This window comes from Kogia breviceps, chromosome 6 (assembly GCF_026419965.1).
Source record: "Kogia breviceps isolate mKogBre1 chromosome 6, mKogBre1 haplotype 1, whole genome shotgun sequence".
NCBI lineage: Eukaryota > Metazoa > Chordata > Mammalia > Artiodactyla > Physeteridae > Kogia > Kogia breviceps.
Genome location: NC_081315.1, coordinates 84,908,985 through 84,927,448, shown reverse-complemented (window position 1 = coordinate 84,927,448; position 18,464 = coordinate 84,908,985). Strand labels below are relative to the sequence as shown.

The 18,464-nt window shown below is 40.9% G+C and overlaps 1 long non-coding RNA gene across 3 annotated transcripts in view; it reads right to left on the bottom strand.

The window, feature by feature from the left end:
- LOC136794388 (uncharacterized) overlaps positions 1–18,464 on the bottom strand; it is a 117,809-nt gene that overhangs the window by 29,908 nt on the left and 69,437 nt on the right. For 2 of the 3 annotated variants that reach the window (XR_010841082.1, XR_010841080.1), the window contains exon 3: positions 14,553–14,621. This is a non-coding gene — a long non-coding RNA (uncharacterized lncRNA). Of the gene's footprint in view, positions 1–14,118; positions 14,422–14,552; positions 14,622–18,464 lie in introns of those variants that run through there. The other variant, XR_010841081.1, reaches the window with a different exon arrangement.

The following is an 18,464-nucleotide window of genomic DNA, read 5'->3' as shown; positions in this document are numbered from 1 at the left end:
CAGAAAAAATGGGATGTACTGCCTCACTTAATTGTGGAGTCCAGGGATGAAACTGGTGTCCAGCACAAGATTCCTAAGTTTCATTGTATTGTCAGAAATCTGTTTCTCTCTTCCTTTCTTCTTCTCTTAAACAGGTTTCCTATAGAGAAAGCAAGATGGCCACCAGCAATGCCAGACTCAGGTCCTCCCACCATAGTAACCACAGTGGAAGGTACATATCTTTTCTGATGGCCCTTGAAAAAAAAATCCCAGGTAGTATTCTGATTGTCCTTAATTCAGTTACATGGACATATTAAAACTACTAAAGCCAGAAAGGCTGTGTACTCTGATCAGTTTCAGTGTCCACCCAGGTAGCTGTTAGTAGGAAAAGGTCTCTGTGAAAGGGAGTATCTAAGCACAGGTGGTTTCTGAGGAAAAAGTACCTATGGACACTGGGGATCTAGAAATTACCTTAAAATCATTTGTGGTCACAGATCCTGGGAAAGTCTTCACTCACTGAAGTACACACATCCCAGGGTTGGGCCATTTTAAAAGCTCCTCAAGTGCTTTTCTTAATCAGCCAGTTTGGAAACCCTTGCTTAAGATGCAGGGGGAGTTCTCATTTCATACAGAGGTTTAATAGAGAGATTTTATTCTCCTTTTGGTAAAGAAGAGCTTCTTTCAGTTTACCAGAGAGAGAGAAAGAGAGACTTCTACTTTAAGGAACAAGATCTGGGAAAAGAAATGAAGCCAGGGAAGTGAGTCTGGCACTCACACTGCTTTTATGGAGGGGACACTTGCCAATCTGGAGGAAAAGGCTTAGAGGATGTGTCCACTATTGACAGCCTCTCTGGGATGAGGAGTAAAAAACAATCAAAGAACAAGGTCAGCCCAGTTCTCTGATAAAATATATCCTCTCCCCTTACTTTGAAGTGGGACCCTGAAGACCTGCACCTTAAGTATCAAGGTAAACTGGAAGCAAATAAGCCCTCACACAGACTGCAGCCCAGTTTTATAACATCTAGAGGCTAAAAAATGTCAGTCAATGCATACTTGGATTAAGGTGATCCCAGACGGCTAATACACTCGTGGGATGCAGAAACCATGAAAACATGTCTCATGATAAAGATAATATCATCTCAGGCCTCAAATTATTTCTACAAGTTTTAAAAATAAGATGTTTAGGACACAATTAAGAATAACTAGACACACAAAAAGGATGAAACATCTTGAGCAAGAACCAACAGAAATAACAGACAACAGAAACAAACCCAGAGATACTCCAGATTCTAATAGATATGGCATAGACTCTAACACAACAATGCTTACTATGTTCAAGGAGATTTACAAAAAGCTTTAAAATGTTGGCAAGGATCTGTAAACTATAAAAGTGACACTGAAGATTTGAAGAGCAATCAAATAGAAATTCTAGAACTGAAAATACAATGGTCAAAATGAAGAACTCAGGTTCTTAACTCAGGACAGCTTTAACAGCAGATTAGACAAAGCTGTAAAGAATTAGTGAACCAAAAGATATATAAGAATAAAATGTCCAGAGTGTAGCATGGAGAAGAAAAAGGTTGAAGATGGAAAACAGAAGGTGAGATACAGAGCGTAGAGTGAAAAATCCTAATAGATATTCTATTGTAGTCACAAAAGGACAGCCAACAAAGTCCTAAACAGAATAAATAAAGGCATATGATAGCAAAACTGGAAAGTTTTTGAAAAAGAGATGAAAATTCCCAGAGCTGAAGACAGTCACAAGTCTTCAAATTAGAAAGGCCCATCAGGGACTTCCCTTGTGGCTCAGCGGTTAAGAATCTGCCTGCCAATGCAGGAGATGTGGGTTCAAGCCCTGGTCCAGGAAGATACCACATGCCATAGAGCAAATTAGCCCACGCATTACATCTACTGAGCCTGTGTTCTAGAGCTTGTGAGCCACAACTACTGAGCCCACATACCACATCTACGGAAGCCTGCACACCTAGAGCCCCTGCCCCACAACAAGAGAAGCCACCGCACAGAGAAGCCCGCGCACCACAACAAAGAGTAGCCCCGCTCGCTGCAACTAGAGAAAGCCCACACACAGCAATGAAGACCCAACGCAGCCAAAAATAAGTAAAGTTTTTTAAAAAAGGTCCATTAATCACAATTTTTTTTAAAATTGTGTATGTTCCTAAATGTTACCTCATCTTACGGAGCTACACACCCAAGCCATTGTTCTCATTTATAGCAACATGTTCCTTTCCTTCTTTTCACATTAATTACTTTGTTTATTCATTTGTGTAAAGTCTTGTCTTTCTTAGCACCAACCCTCAAATATATTCTCCATGCAGACAGAGACCATGTCTACCTTGTTTTCTGTTATTTCTCGAGAACATACATGCAGTGCCTAGCTTCAGGGCTGGGCCTAGGGCAGACACGTAAGGAGGCACTCACTCTCAGAGTCATGCTTTACACCATGAAAATAAAGCCAGAAAGATTACAGAGAGGGAGAAGTCACTTGTTTTAAACAACAATGGAAAATTTGACTGGCAATAGCCTTCTTATCGACAACACTGGATGATGAAAGATAATAGAGCAAATCCTCAAAATTCTCAGACAAAAGAATTTTTAATCTAAAATTATATACTCCATCAGCCAGCATTCAAATGGGAGGACAAAATATTTTCTTGAACATCAAAATATATCATGTTCAGCTCCTTTTTGAAAGAATTACTTGAGAACATATTTCAGAAAAAAATAAAACTCTTAAGGAAGAAAAAAAATAGGGCACAAAAAACCCTTGTGTAGAAATATGGGTACTTAAATATAAGTAGTTATGATACACAATGTAAATACATTAATAAAATCTGGAATTAAAACCCCAGATGGGGCTTCCCTGGTGGCACAGTGGTTGAGAGTCTGCCTGCCGATGTAGGGCACGCGGGCTCGTGCCCCGGTCCGGGAAGATCCCACATGCCGCGGAGCGGCTGGGCCCGTGAGCCGTGGCCGCTGAGCCTGCGCGTCTGGAGCCTGTGCTCCACAACGGGAGAGGCCACAGCACTGAGAGGCCCGCGTACCACACACACACACACACACAAAAAAAAACCACAAATGATTTCCTTATGGTAGGAAATGGAGAGAAGGGGGAAGAAAGAACTTCCTAAGACATTTGCCTTATTATTCAGAAAGGACACAACTATGCTTTAATTCTAGACATTGCGGAAATAATAAGTGTACTAGATTTTTAAGAATAATTATTAGAAGAACAGACGTAGTATGCATAATTTCCACAGCAAGAATTTAAAAAGAAACAAAAAAATCAATCTAACAAAAGTTATACATGTCAGCACGTATAAATATAAATTCATAAGGATTTTTTAAGCCTGATATGATATGCACTAAACATTTTTATCTCTGGAGGAAAGAGCAATTGAGAGAGGAGAGGAGAATGGAAATAAAAAGAGATTTTAAATTTTTATCCCTCCATATATTTCTGATTTTATTTCTTAAAGAAGTGTGCATTCATGTATTATGTATGAAATTTTTAAGCACCACAGGATTTTTTTTAACCCAATAAAAATCTTAATGAGAATTCTTTAGCTTTCTTTTTCTTTCCTTCTCTCTCTCTCTCCCTCCTTGCCTTCTTCCCACTCTACCTCCCTTCCTCTCTCTTTTTATTTTTATTTAGTAAAATTATTCTGAAGTTCATTTGGAAAGATAATAGGAGAGCATGAGAGAATGAGATATCACCTAATGCTTATCAAGCATTTAATCTTAATCAAGGTTAAAACCATTCTAATAATTAATGACAGATGAAATGGATAATCCTACATGCTGGGGATGAGGAGGAAAACCATAAGTGAACAGATATTCTTTGAAGATGAATTTGGCAACGTATCAATAATCATTTTATAGATCATGCTCTTTCACTGTAAATATTACGTGTAGCTTTAGAACCTACATTAAGGAAATAAAATTGAGACTAAATATTGAAACAAAGATATTTATCCCACTCAATATGCTTAACATCAAAAAGTTGAAAATGCTCTAAATTAAATGTTCAGAAATTACAAATTACCAGGATACATTTAAGGTATGATATTATGTGACCATGAGTAATTCTGATTGCAAGTAGTTTTTAATAAAATGGAAAATATTTAAGTTCTAATGTGGGTTTTCAAAAACCCACAAGGTGCAAAATTGTATATAGATTGTTTGGTTATAATGCAGTGAAAAAACTTGGAGGTATGGAATCAAAATGGCCAACTGAGTGCTTATGAATAGTTTTCCATTCCAATCAACATCTCTAAAAATGACAGAAAAGTGAGATATTTGTTGCTGGGGGAGGGTTGGCAGTGGAAGGAGGTAATGTCAGATCCATAATAACACTACAAACAACATGCTATCGTCAGATCAGAAATTTTAAGTAATCCTTGAAATAGAGAAAGCAGAGAAGACCAAATTGACAAAGCAAATTACACCAAAAGTCATGTTCCTGGGAGACTGGTGCACGTGTAGAAGTGGCCCCTGGTGCACTCCAGACACAGAGGGAACAGACAGGAGGAAAAGGAGGGAGAAGTGGGGCAGCCATGGGGAATTGTAACAACCCAATCCTGGTCACTAATCTGGGAGGTCCCTCTCCTCCACCAAATAGTGCCAAGAAGTAGATGGTAGTGTGTTTGCCTCAGGCTAGAACAGTGAGCATAAGCCCTTAGCAGAAAGAGGGAGGGAAATGCCTCACGGCATTGGTAACACCCAGAAAGAACAGGGAGCCCCTAAACTTGGGAGATGCTCCCCACTCAGCACCAAGGCTCTGACTCACCCACAACTGCAGGAGGTAGAAAGAACATTCATAAACAGGCAACAAGACTTTTTCTTTTCTTTTTTTTTTTTAATATAAGAACTTTTCAAACATATACAAAATTAAAGAGAATATTACAAACAACCAGTATACACTACCCAGCTTCAACAACAGCTAGCATTCGGTCATTCTCGTTTTCTCTATGCCACTACCACTGCTACCTTTATTATTTTTTTCTTGGAGCATTTTAAAGCAAATACCAAATATCATATCGTCTCACTCATAAATACTTAGTGTGACTCTCTAACACATAAAGGACTTTTTAAAAAACAAATCCATGAAAACACTACAAGAAAACAATGACAATAATTTTTTATTAACATCATCTAATAGCCGGTTGTGGCAGATTGCATTTTCCAAAAATGCTTTCAGGTGAGTTTGCCAACAGGAGGTGAAGTCTCCATCCCCTCCTCTTGACTCAGCACTGGCCTTGGCCATTCACTGGAAGGGTAGACGTGAGAAGCTGCCTGACTCTGAAGGCAAAGTTAGAAAGGGAAGTCTCCTCACTTCTGCCTGGTCCTCTTACACTACTTACTCTCCAGAGCTCCATCTCAAGATGGTCCCTCTCAGAATCCAGCCACCTGAGGGGCCACAGGTAGGTGTCCAATCAACACTCTCAGCTGAGCCTGGCCTTTCAAGTCTTCCCAGCTGAGACTCCAGACATCTCCACTGTGCCCTGACCCACAGACCCTGTGACCATGGAAACACTGTGGTTGTTTCATGCCACCAAGTGGTAGGGTGGTTTGTCTCGCATCAGTAAAATTCAGAGACACTGGATCATGTTTGAGTTTCTCCCATTGTTTCAAAATTTTACTTTATAAAAAAATAAAATTTAAATTCGGATCCTGTTTAAATTAGGATCCAAGCAAGTGTTACACATTGCTTTGGGCTGATATTTCTGTTAAATATCTTTTAATCCACATGAATTTCTTCTTTTTTTTTTCTACATTTTTATGCCACTTATCTGTGAAAAAACTGTGTTTTGTCTTATAGAATAACTCACATTCTGCTTTAGTTGATGGATCAATTAACCAACCATTGCTTACTATGTTTCTCTCTGAGCTGTAGTTCTTATAGAGAAGGCCAGATCCAGCATAGTTTTTCCGTAAGGGGTCTGATAATCAATATTCTAGTCTTTGAGGGCTACTCAGTGCTGCCATCATGGCACAAAAGCAGCCATTGATTATTCATAAATGAATGAGTGTGTCTATGTTCCAAAAGAACTGTATTTTCAAAATAGGCAGCAGGCAAATTTGGCCCATGGACCATGGTGTGTGGGCCCTGACTTAGGAAAAACAAAGATTATCAAGTACAGAGATGAGTACACAATCCAGAATCACCAAATATGTAAGGAAAATCAACATCATGAAAGGAAAAACAAACTAAACAAATCTAAGAACCAACATCCAAAGAAACAGAGTAAATAAAATAAACAGAAAAAAACTTTGAAAGAAGTACTGTACATGAAATAGTCTAGAGAATTAAGGATGCTATGACATTTCCTAAGCAAGAAAAGGCTGTTGTGACAATAGCATTTATAGATCTTAGAAATGAATAATACAATAATCAAAATAAAAATGAAAATCTCAGTAGATGTGCTGAATAACAGAAAGAACACATCAGAGTACAGCACTTAGGCAGCAAAGTATGCTGGAAAGTTGTTCCAGAACACCATACTAAAGGAAAAAGAAATGTAAATATGAAAAAGTTGGAGACATTAGAAATTAGACCCAGAAATTCCAATATCCATCTAATAGAAGTTATAGACAGAGACCAGAGAGACGGAGGTGAAGAGATAAGCAAAGAAATAATAGTAGAAGTTATTTTTTCTAAGCTGAAAAAATGTTATTCTTTAAATAAAAATATCCCACTGGGTAACAAGCAGGGTGAATAAGGGGGGGAACAAACCTCATGCATGGATCCATGATGATAAAATTTCATAACTCTTGGTATAAAGAGCTCTGAAATCCCCTCCACACATCCAGACTCTCATTCAGTGACTCTGGGGTGTAATTTGGAAATCTGACTTTCTTTCTTTGCTTTCAGTTGGAGACAGATGTGAAAAGAAAAACGTGGACTACAATGTGATAAGTGTTATCATACAGTGTTTCTCCAGAGACAGTCTGAGGACCACCTGCACCTGACTTTGCCAAAGTTCTTATGAAATTTCAGATTCCCAGATGCGGCCCCTTGGATCATAATCTTGCGAGGATGCAGCTCAGGAAATTGTATTTTAAACAAACCCAAGTAATTTGTATGACGGTCAAACTGTGATAACCACTGGCCTTGAAGAGCTACGTCCCAGGATTCTGATTTGATTCGGAAGGAACTTGGGGAGGGGGGGAAAGGGAGGTGGGAGAGAAGCTGGGTTGGTTGTTAAGAGAAGTCAGATCCCACAAGGTCTTGTCGTGCTAAGGGTTTTGGGCTTCATAGGATCAGCCATAGGGAGCCAGTGAAAAGTTTTAAGGGAGGAAGGGGGTGGGGCAGCATAGCGTAATTTTAAAAGATGATTCTTATAGCAGGGTGGAGGATGCATCGAGGTGGGTTGAGGGCAATGTGAGGGAGTGGAGGCTGGGCGCAGAGAGGCTAGCCCAGGTGACATGTAATGAGGACCTGACCCAATTCAGTGTCAAGGCAGACAGAGAAGGGGGAGATGGGAAGTCTGGTTGGGAGGTAGAATCGACAGCGCTTGGTGAGAAAAATCAAGGCTGAACTTGCAGGTCTTGTCCTCTGGGCTTGTCCCAGCCCCACGGGAGGGTTGAGTTCTTAGTCCCAGTCAGTCTCTGTCTGCCCTGACCCGCCGTAGTCAGCAAGGTCACCCCAGGTCCTGTCCTAAGATATGCCAATTATTGGAAGAAAAACATAAAGCATACTTCTTGTGTACTTTTATTTTCATTGCCCTAAATGTTAGACACCTTATCTAATTAGGTTTGATAAATTAATTACCCTTAATATTTTGTTATTACAAACACCTAAACACTATGTGTTGTTCCCCTGGGCGCTCTTAGTTTTGCAGCCCTTTCAAAGATTCATGCCTAAGCCACTCTCTCAGGCTACCAAACAGCCTCAGGGCAACAACTCCAAGAAAATGCAAGGGCAGAGCTGACCAGCTGGCCCTTTTTGGATGTGCCCGAACTTTCACACCGTGAGAGGAATGCTGCACACCCACTTTTCACGGGCTGCTCCAGATGGCAATGAAAACCACACGTTTTACAAGCGAGTGATGCCTGGTCACGCAGAGGAGTTACTCAACTCGTGTCCACTTGGTTGAGAGTTTTGAGGTAAAGCCTTTCAAGATTACATAGGTCAACTGGGATTTCAAAAGTAAATTATTTAGGGCTACACAGAGTGAAATATGGCTATTACTGATTAATCTTGATGAACGCTCACAATACAGCAATGAAGTAGTTATTACAGAATTTTATGCTTGATAAAATTAATTCTTTATATGTAGGAGAGATATAAAACTGCATTAACAATTGAAATAAATTATATGTGTGATAAGAAGATTCAAATAACTGCTTACAATTTACAAAGCTCCTTCTCATTTATTACCTCATTTGATCCTCACAAAAATTCCTTAAGATAAATCATCTTGATAGTTCCATTTTATAGATGAGGAAACTGAAGATCAGAAAGATTCAGTGACTGGCCCAAGGCCACACAGGCAATAAGACAACATTTCTGTGTCTCAGCTAGCATGGTTTTGGTTGCAAGTAACAGAAAATCCAAATCAAAATGTGCTAAACAGTAAATAGAATACAGAAACTCTAGAACAGAAGAAGTTCAGTGGTGCGGTGGACTTCAGGCACAGTTTGACCAGAAATCCAGTTGTTTTATTTTGATTGTCTTGGATTTACCCTTCTTTTTGTGTCAGCTCTATTCTCAGTCTCTTTTTCCATTTAGTAGCAAAATGCTGGAGCAGTTTCAGGGCCCACCACACTATCTAGAAGGAGAAAGAACTTTTCTTTCTCCAATCATCAAACATGAGACCCTGGCTTCATTTTGTTGCATCAGTGGCCAGGGGAATGCCAGGTACTGATTGGCTGAGGCCTGGGGTACATGATCCAGTGACCATGTCAACCAAGACCACAACCCAGAAGCTAGAGGTTGGATCAGTCCCCTCCAAACCCCACAGCTGCTATGCCATGTGGGAGGGGTGGAATGGAGCCTGCAGAGTCAACCACAGAAAGCACCACAAGCCAGGAATTGAATTCTATGCGACTTGAACGACATAGGACTCCAAATCTTATGGGGGTTGGGAGGAGGGTTGTTTGTTTTTTCTCTATAACTGACATATTTTTATCCTTTACTTCTGGAGCTGACAACTCTAAGTAAAATTGTAATTCATGTGTGTAAACGTGCCTAAAAAGGCCCGTACGTGACCAGAAGTCCTTTCCAGCTGGTGTGCACCAAGCCCGGACTTTGCTTTGTGTGTGCTGTCATGATCTATCGTCTTTTGCTTCTTCAGTTACTTCTCCAGCTCAAGTTCCTCTAAATTCTTTTGCCCCGTTCATTTCTGTTTCAAATACATTTTTTGTTTCTTTGTGTCAGGGCCCTACCAGGAAGACAGAAACCACTCTGAATATTTAAAACAGAGGAAGTTTAGTGCAATGAGATGAAAGAAACTTAAAAGCCAAACAAGGGATGGTGAGGCAATCCAGAGACTAGCCACAGCAGGAAGTCGCCACCACTCCCAGGCTGGAGGGACAAAGGGAGGAGGTGATGCTACCCAAGCCCTGGGCCTGGGATTACCCAGAGGAAGCAGGAACTATGGCAGGTTTCCTGTGAGAGATGGAACCAAGGAAGAGAGGCAGCAGCTGCCAGAGATATCACCCAGGGCTGAGAAAGAGGGAGAAATACCCTAACTTCAACCTCCCTCCTGTTCTCCAAACTCCCACTAGAGCCTCCATGGGCCAAACCCAGTTGGGAGCCGGCTGACATGGGGTCTGAGAACATTGGCCTGGAGGGGTCAAGCCTCCTGAATACACAGCCAGGGAAGGAAGAGTAAGGAATGGACCTCAGGCCAAGCAGACCCAGAACCAGCACATTTATATGACAGTGTCATGCATGTTCATGGTGGAAATTTTATTTGTTTCTGTTTTTGTTTTTTTAAATTTTTGGCTGCATTGCATCTTCGTTGTGGTGCGCAGGCTTCTCACTGCAAGTGGCTTCTCTTGTCGTGGAGCATGGTCTCTAGACGTGTGGGCTTCAGTAGTTGTGGCACATGGGCTCAGTAGTTGTGGCTCGCAGGCTTAGTTGCTCCGTGGCATGTGGGATCTTCCCAGACCAGAGCTCGAACCCGTGTCCCCTGCATTAACAGGCAAATTCTCAACCACTGTGCCACCAGGGAAGCCCACAGGCAGATTCTTAAACCACTGCACCACCAGGGAAGTCCCAGATGGTGGAAATTTTAGAAAATACAGATATGCAAAGAGAAAAAGGTAAAAATCACAATCCTATTAGGGAACTGCTGAGTGCTATCTATTTCTCATTAGTCACTGGGGAATCCATGTTCTGGTCCTTTCCCTGTAAATAGGCCAAAAGCACTCTAGCAGTTTGACATTTTCTAATACACACCCTGAGAAATTCAATTTCTCCTCTTTATCAAGTTAAATGTGAAAAAGTCAGAAAAAACTTTATTTCTTCTAAGAAACTGACTTGCTTCTCTTCCCAGATAATGTGAGCTATATGATTTATCAGGTTTCCTCTTTTTGTCCAGGCTACCGTGAAACTCAAGGGCACATCTCATGCTCAAGACCAGCAACTTTTAAACTTTAAGGTGGGCATGTGCTTCTTCCTTCTTCTCCATGTTCTAAAATGTATTGCATCATATCAGCTCTATGACATATGTGTATGCATGAAGCCAGCAGGGACAAATACAGGCACCTAAGGGAGAGGTCCCAGAGTTATTTCCCCAGAGGGTCGCCGGGGCATCACTTACCCTGTCCAACTTCGTGCACTCTGAGCCAGCTGGCCAGCGCTGGGGAGTCATCTGCCACTGTGAAACAGATTCTATCACCCTCCTCAACAGCAGATGGCTGCTCTGCACTAATCCATGTCATACATCATTGCTGAGGGAGACACCACCATCGCTGTACAAATCACTAGCATCTTCGCTCCAATTCACTAGGCTAGGGATTATGCGTGTGTGCTCAAATAGTCTCCGGTTTAATAATTTTTCAGCTAAGCGACCCTATTAGCATCTTAACAATGGAAAGGGGTGGAGTGAAGGGCCACCAGGGAGATTATGGTTAGATTGGGCATTTTAATTAGGTTGGGCACAGCTTTTTCAAGGAGGTGAAAGCATTGTCTCCTCAAGCGAGCACCTCTCTGGCCTGTTTTAGCTTCCTTGATTCACAAGTTAGCCCCTCTTGAAATGCTTCTCTTATATTTTGTTTATCTGAGGCTGATAGTCTGGGCATCGGGCCCAGTTTAATATAATTTTTACTGTTGCCACCACATCCCCAGTTCTATCGAGAGGGTTATTATCATGTTGTCTAAGACACCTTACCATGGCAATTACCAGGTCGGGTGCACACCCATGCTACTTTCTACCTCCGCCCTCCCCGGCGCTTTCTACTTCAAATTTCAGAACTGAAGGCAATGCTCACTTCCATTCCACTGAGACAATGAGAGTTTGGGACTTGACAGCATAGCAAAGTAGATATTTGGCAATTATCTAGATCATTTGACTGAGATAGGCAAATAGTTGACATAATTGAGGTCCTGGGATATATCTGTGGGTCTAAAGAACATTGAAAAGCCCCCGGTTGCTTATAATTAATTGTAAGTTATATAAACACATAGGCTGCTTTTACAACAAATTTACTTTCCTAATTACGTTTTACATAATCTAATGCATTCATATTAGTTTGAATTCTCTAAGCATATACCAGCCCAAAGGTATGTTGCCTGGTAGGCAGGAGAGGAAAACTGACCACAGATGATCATCAGTGTAGAGTTGAAAGCTGGCAATAATAACAAAGCTGAAGCACTGACAAAAGAAGATAAACATTGCAGCATTTGATTTGGAAAATGGTGTGTGTGTGTGTGTGTGTGTGTGAAGTTCCATTCCTGGTTTCAGTGCAGAGTTGGGTCAGACCCTTAGGATGACTTTAGAACACAGGCATTGAAGGTGAGTGATTGTAATAATAACCTACTTCACAGGCGTGGACATTAGCCAATAGACATGCTCATCTCTGGCTTCACACCAAGGCCTAAGGTGAAGCCTGAGCCTGGGCTTGTCCAGGAGGTTCACACCTCCCGCAGACAGAGTCCTGCGGCAGAATTGTATCGCATTAACAATGCGACTTACAGGAAAAACAAATAAAATGCTTTAAATGCATTTTCAAGTATTCATCCTTCAAATATTTAGACTCTGAGCCGACTGGGCCAAGAGCCCAAGCTTCCCGTGCACGCTGGATTGTTCCAACCCTCTCCCCAAGATCAGCAAACATATAACAACTTAAAATATTATCCTCTTGGAGCTGAAAAATAATTCCCCAGCTATTGTTCCAGGAAATCAGCTAGGTATCTCTGTCCAAAGTCCTCCTTCATAATGTCTGCAAGAGTTTATTACTTTTTAGTAAGTTTAAGAAATTCTTACAAAAGCTTCCCTGATGCTGTGGTCTGTGTCCACAGTGAAGCTGCAGCATAAAAAAGAATGGGAATGGAGAATTAGGAGTGGAGATGGGTAGGAAGAAAGAGGGAGAGAGATGCAGGAAAAGCAACAAACAGCCTATTGAGGATAGAAGGCTTGGATGTCGGAACCAAGTCTTAAAAAGAGGGACTCTGAGTAAACCAGGGATTTTATTTTTGTTTTTTCAGAGATGGGGAAAGAAGGCATGAGTGTCAGAGGCTGATTGCCTTTTGCATTTAAATTTCTCTAAATTCAGTCATCATATAATATATTCTCCTTTTCCCAGGCATATCTATACCAAAACTTCCTCTTTTTTAAGCCTCCACAGCAAAATAATAATAATAATAATTCATATCACTGCCAATAAAATTATCTAATTATAGAGTTTAGACCTCTCATCTTTATCTAAGAAGTTCCACAAGATAAAATAAATACCTTTAATGTAGATTTTGATTCTAGATACTGGGTCAGTATTTAGTTCAGCTTTCCCAGTGTACTAGATAGAAAGAACAGTGGAGTGAAATCTTACATACATTAAACTTTTGTAAGTTGGATTATATACGAGAGAGAGAGAGAGGGAATGGGTATTGGTCTTAAAAAGCATGTGCCCCAGAGTGAACATGAGACAGGACCAACAAATCTGTTCTGCCCTAGGTTTGTCTCCATGCCTACAGACCCTCCCTGTGCAGTCTTCTGCTTAAAATACACATTTTTCATATACATGACCTCAAAATGTAAGCTAACTTTTTCACTGGTACTCAAACAAGAAAACAGCTGTCTGCTCCAATGATGGAAGGAAAACTGGCTGAGAAATAGTCCACCAGGCTTTGGCATGGTACCTCCCTAAGAAAACTTCAAGGGAAGTTTTGATTATCTGTGATTTTCTTCTTGTGGCTGACTTCAGAACCTGGCCCTCCCAGCAGACACATCTCTGCTGAATGATTCCCCCCTTGGCAAAAGAGAAAATTCAAAAAGACATTCTTCTGATGTCTCTTTTCCAGAACTAGAAACTTTGCTTTCTCCATCTCTGTGCCCAACTGCAAAGCACACAACGATCTCTTTTGACTTTATTTGGGGGTACAAAAATGGTCCACGAACGAAAGATATGGGAGACAGAGTCATTCAGGAATTCATTCTTTCCTTCATCAAATATTTGCAGAGTACCAGCAATGTATCAGGCTCAGGATTCCACAATGAGCTACTGCTGAATCAAAAAGGGAATCAAAAGACCTAATCGCGACTTGGTTACACTCAACTTGTGAAGTTGGAGGAACTGTGGGTCTCAACTCTCTACTTGACTAAAAAAAGTGAAAAAGGGCTTCCCTGGTGGCGCAGTGGTTGAGAGTCCGCCTGCTGATGCGGGGGACACGGGTTCGTGCCCCGGTCTGGGAAGATCCCACATGCCGCGGCGCGACTAGGCCCGTGAGCCATGGCCGCTGAGCCTGCGCATCTGGAGCCTGTGCTCCGCAGCGGGAAGGGCCACAGAAGTGAGAGGCCCGCGTACCGCAAAAAAAAAAAAAAAAAAAAAAAAGTGAAAAAAGTTGTGGCAAATAAGTTCTAAAATCCCTCTCAGTAATAAAATTCTGAGAAATCAACGTAGAAATATTTTCTAAAACCTTAAAAGGACTAGAACAAACTTCCTCATGGCAACTTTATCTACGCCTGACAAGCACGGTGCCCTAAGCAGCTCTTTTCCTTCATCTCTGCTCTTCCAGGTTAGTGAGTTTTCTCTCCTCGCCCCCTCCACTGTTGTACAATGTAACACTGTACAAAACAATATAGCCATCAACTCCTCCTTCTCCTCCTCTCCGACTCCCACAGCTTCGAAGTAGATATGTGGACAAAATGAAGGGATTTCTTCCAAAATGTTGTTCTCTGTCATAGATGCTGTTGTTCAGGCCCTGTCAGGGTGATTCAGGCTTCAGTGTTTCAATTAAAAGTAAAGATAGCTACACTGTGGACAAAAGGTATGGAAATAGATCTCTCAGAAGATTAATCACACTTTCGGATTGAGCAAATGCTTCATTTTCAATGACTGCATCATTTGTAACGTGGCTTTTGTGTCATATCATCGTGCATACAGACCTGTTCACGCTTGGTTGTTGAATCTCCATAGTAATGGCTTGAGCATCAGTTGTCTTTATTCAATCTTATCTAAAAAAGAAATAATAAAACACTTGGTTACACAAAGGGAAAAAAAATCCTATAAAATGCTTGAATGTTTGTGCTATTATATCAGAGAATGTTTACCAATATTCCTTTAGGCAATACCTCCTTCTTAGTTGTTCTATTCAGTTAATAAATATATATCTGAAGAAGACATATTCAATCAGTAGTTGTGCTTAATTCACTCCCGAGCATTAAGGAGAAGACTAAAAGTGTAAAATTTCCAGAAGTTAAGGGCGATAGAGTGGAAAGTCAGAACGCTTGAATCTGAATCCCACTTTTATAGCTTATTAAATATTTGATCCCAGGGAAGGTACTCGGTTATTCTGGACTTTATAGTCCCCACAAGGACATTAATAACTCCTACGTTTTCTTCCTCACAAAAATTTTGTGAAGATAAACTGGTCTGTAAGAAGAGGAAGAAAGTATTACACTTATATAATGCTTACTTGCCAAGCACTTCACATATTCACTCATTTAATCCTTACAATAATCCCATTTTACAAGAAATCACATCACTGAGAGGTTAAAGGATTTGCTTATAAAAGGTGAAGCTGGCACTCAAACCGAGGCAGAGTCCATGCATTTACCTCCACATGATAATCAGTTATACAAAGGGCACTACTAAAATGTTTCACCGCATTAAAGGGGCAGAAGAACTTTTTGTTCACCTTCTCCCACTTTTAATGGAAATGTGGTGAGGGGAAGATGAATGTCTGCAGTATTTTTAGTGCACATAATTAAAATGATTTTCCTAGGTTAATAGCATTAAAATTTCACGTTTTGTGGTTTTCTCACAAAGTTATAATGCTTTGGACTTATTAGACTTAAAAATATCATGTATTTATGCAACAATTCCACATCTTCCTCTTGAATTTGCATTCCAACAAATTAAAATAATTTTTCAATATCCCGGCAATACAAAGTGCTGAACTCAAGGGAATCTAGGATCTCTTGCTTTCTGCCTGCCTCTATAAAGCAGGCAAAAACTTGAAAACCAGAGGCACCAGCAAACTTCCAGCCAACAAAGGCAGTCTTTATGTTTTCTGCACTTAGGAGCTTTTACTCTGCCAGGCAGATACAGAGAGTACTGATCTCCTTCCAAGTCCCAAACCTCTTCACTTCCTCTTTCTCCTTCTCTTGTCTAGGGGCCAATAAGCCCCTTGTTTCCCATCTCTGCAGGAACAAGTGGGTGCTACTCTCAGTGTCCACCAAACCGTAAGTCCTTTGAGGATACAGGAAGACATCCACCAATATCAAGATCAAAATGCAACAAAAGGAAATCTGCAGGCAAAGGAGAGGCTGCCCACCGCCCCATTCTCTTACAAAAATGGCAGAATCTCTGGGGAGAGCAAGCCGTTTACTTCTGCATGGTATATATACTTACCAAAGGTTCAAGAATACTTAATTTTACTTTTAAAAATGTTCTAATTGTATAATAAACTACACTATTAGGAATTGGATACTTTGTTATATATTCTCTCTCTGAACTTCATAGTAATCTTTCTATTCACATTAGTAGGAGCCAGTGATAGGATTTGAACTCATGTCCAGCAGACTCCAAGGCTCCTGCCCTTTCCTTAACAACAGACTGTCCCTGACTGGATTCCAGAGATCACAGAGTAGTCATTTATGATCATATTTTCTTAATTAGTTTATTCTACATTCTAAAATATGTGTAATTCTACATTTCCAGGCAAACAACACAAAAAAGATTTAGAGAATGGGAGGGACATTTTTTTTCTCAATTTTTCAGGCTTTAATCATGAAAAGCAACACATCCACTCCAAACACACTCTCCCCCTTTGATTTTGTGACTCCTGTAATGTTTCCCTGGCCCCAACTGGTAGGAAGGGGCAATTGGGTAAACCCAGAGAGGGCTGTCAACAGATAAAAAATCAACAGAAAAGATCAATTTGAAAATAAAATGGTTGAAGATGGCATTGACCACCGAAAAATCAGAGTAGCCATCTCGTATTAACATGTCAGCATGCTGTTCTCCAGCCTATAATTTGCCTGCATTGTCCAACAAAGTAGGAACCCCCAAGGGAACTGGACCTTATCGCCTCTCTTGCCAACCTCTCTTGCCTTGTCCCTATTCCCAAGGACAAGCCAGTGGAATTCAATCCCGAAGATAAGAGTTTAGTCCTGCTACCTCTGAACTGGCCCTGTGCCAACACAACAACCCTGGCATCTGTCGCTCCCCTCCACATGGCTGTTTCCATGAAGAAAACATTCCTCATCATGCAGCAGGAACTGGGTCATCACAATTAATAACCCACCAGTTAAAAGAATGGGCTCTGCATTCTCTTCCAATGCCAATCCTGTGATACAGGGTAAAGTGTCCACAGCAATATTCTTCCTCAACAGGGAGGTGGTGGGGTGAGGTGCTTGATCCCCAAGAAAGTCCATCAGGAAAAGAAGGCCAGCTGAAGAGCATTTCATGCTGCCCAACAAGTCTATCTTAAATCAGGAGTGGTTAATACTTGTAGGTGTAATGTCTATCATTAGTTATTCAGGAAAGCAACATGGGAAGTCACTACCAGGTCAGATGGCCCAAAGCATGCAAGTCAATTCAGCAGCAGAATGGTGACAGGAGGAAAGAGTGTTGCCCAAAGAAGTTGACATGCTCAGCGTGGCTGGATACCAAACAAGCCTCCTGATAGCTGAACGTGTTTTGAAATACTTGTAAACTACTTGGGTAAACATCTCCCATTCTTGTGATAAACAGAAATTACCAAGGAAAAATATACTAAACCACTCAGCCAAAATAAAATTTGATGAAGAATGGTAACATCCACAATACTGAATGCCCTTGGAGCTCTTTGATCTGTGCTTTTCTAAATTTGGCTCAAGGCCCCGTTAAAACCAAGGAGTTTATGTTTGGGCCAATAAATAGAGCCAATAAAAGTCACTCTTGGACCAGGAATGGGTGGAACGTAGGTCATTAATGGTGTTTGGTGATTGTGAATGCTGACAGTAGTACTGCTAAGTATATACAGCTCCCTTTACACCCTAGATGAGAAGGGCCAGTAGCACCTAAGAGAGAAAGCAAGAGCAAAACCTACCCCCAGCCCTAGCATTGAAATTTTATTTGACAAATATGCATTGAACATCTACTAGGTGCCACAGATGAATAAGAAGTAGACCCAGCCCATGAGACTCTAGACTAGAAGGAAGTCAGTTATGTACCCCCAGCCATGATACAGGTCAGACTGTGATGAGGGCTAAGCAGAAGAAAGAGTAATTAACTCTACGTGGAAAGATTCTAGAAGGCTTTAAAGAGGAAGTGCTATTTAGCTGAACCATAAGGAATGAGTGAAAAAACAAACAGCCAGAAAAGGGTGATATTCTGAGCAGAGGATACAAGCTAAGCAAGTCACAGAAGAGCTGAGGGGCAGAGTCAGCTGGGGAGAGAGTGCTAGAATTCTGACACGGAAGGAATTCAAGGCCTGAGGCTGGAAAGGTAACTCAGGACAGACTGCAAATGGTCTGTGATGACTTGTGACACATGCGCTTGACCTTATTTTGTAGGCAGGGAATTGTAAGCATTTTATATATTTATATTTAATTTTTAATTTTTATATTTGAAATATTTATATTGTCAAGTGATTCTTAGGAGGAACTTGAATGCATAGAACAAAGAGACGTGATGTTTTATTAGTGAAAATTTTTCTTTTTCACACAACGTGGCTTGTGGGATCTTAGTTCCCCGACCAGGATTTGAACTCACGCCTTCAGCAGTGAAGGCGCAGAGTCCTACCCACTGGACCGCCAGGGAATTTCCTACATTTGCTTATTCTTATATCAACTAATGAGAAAAAATATATT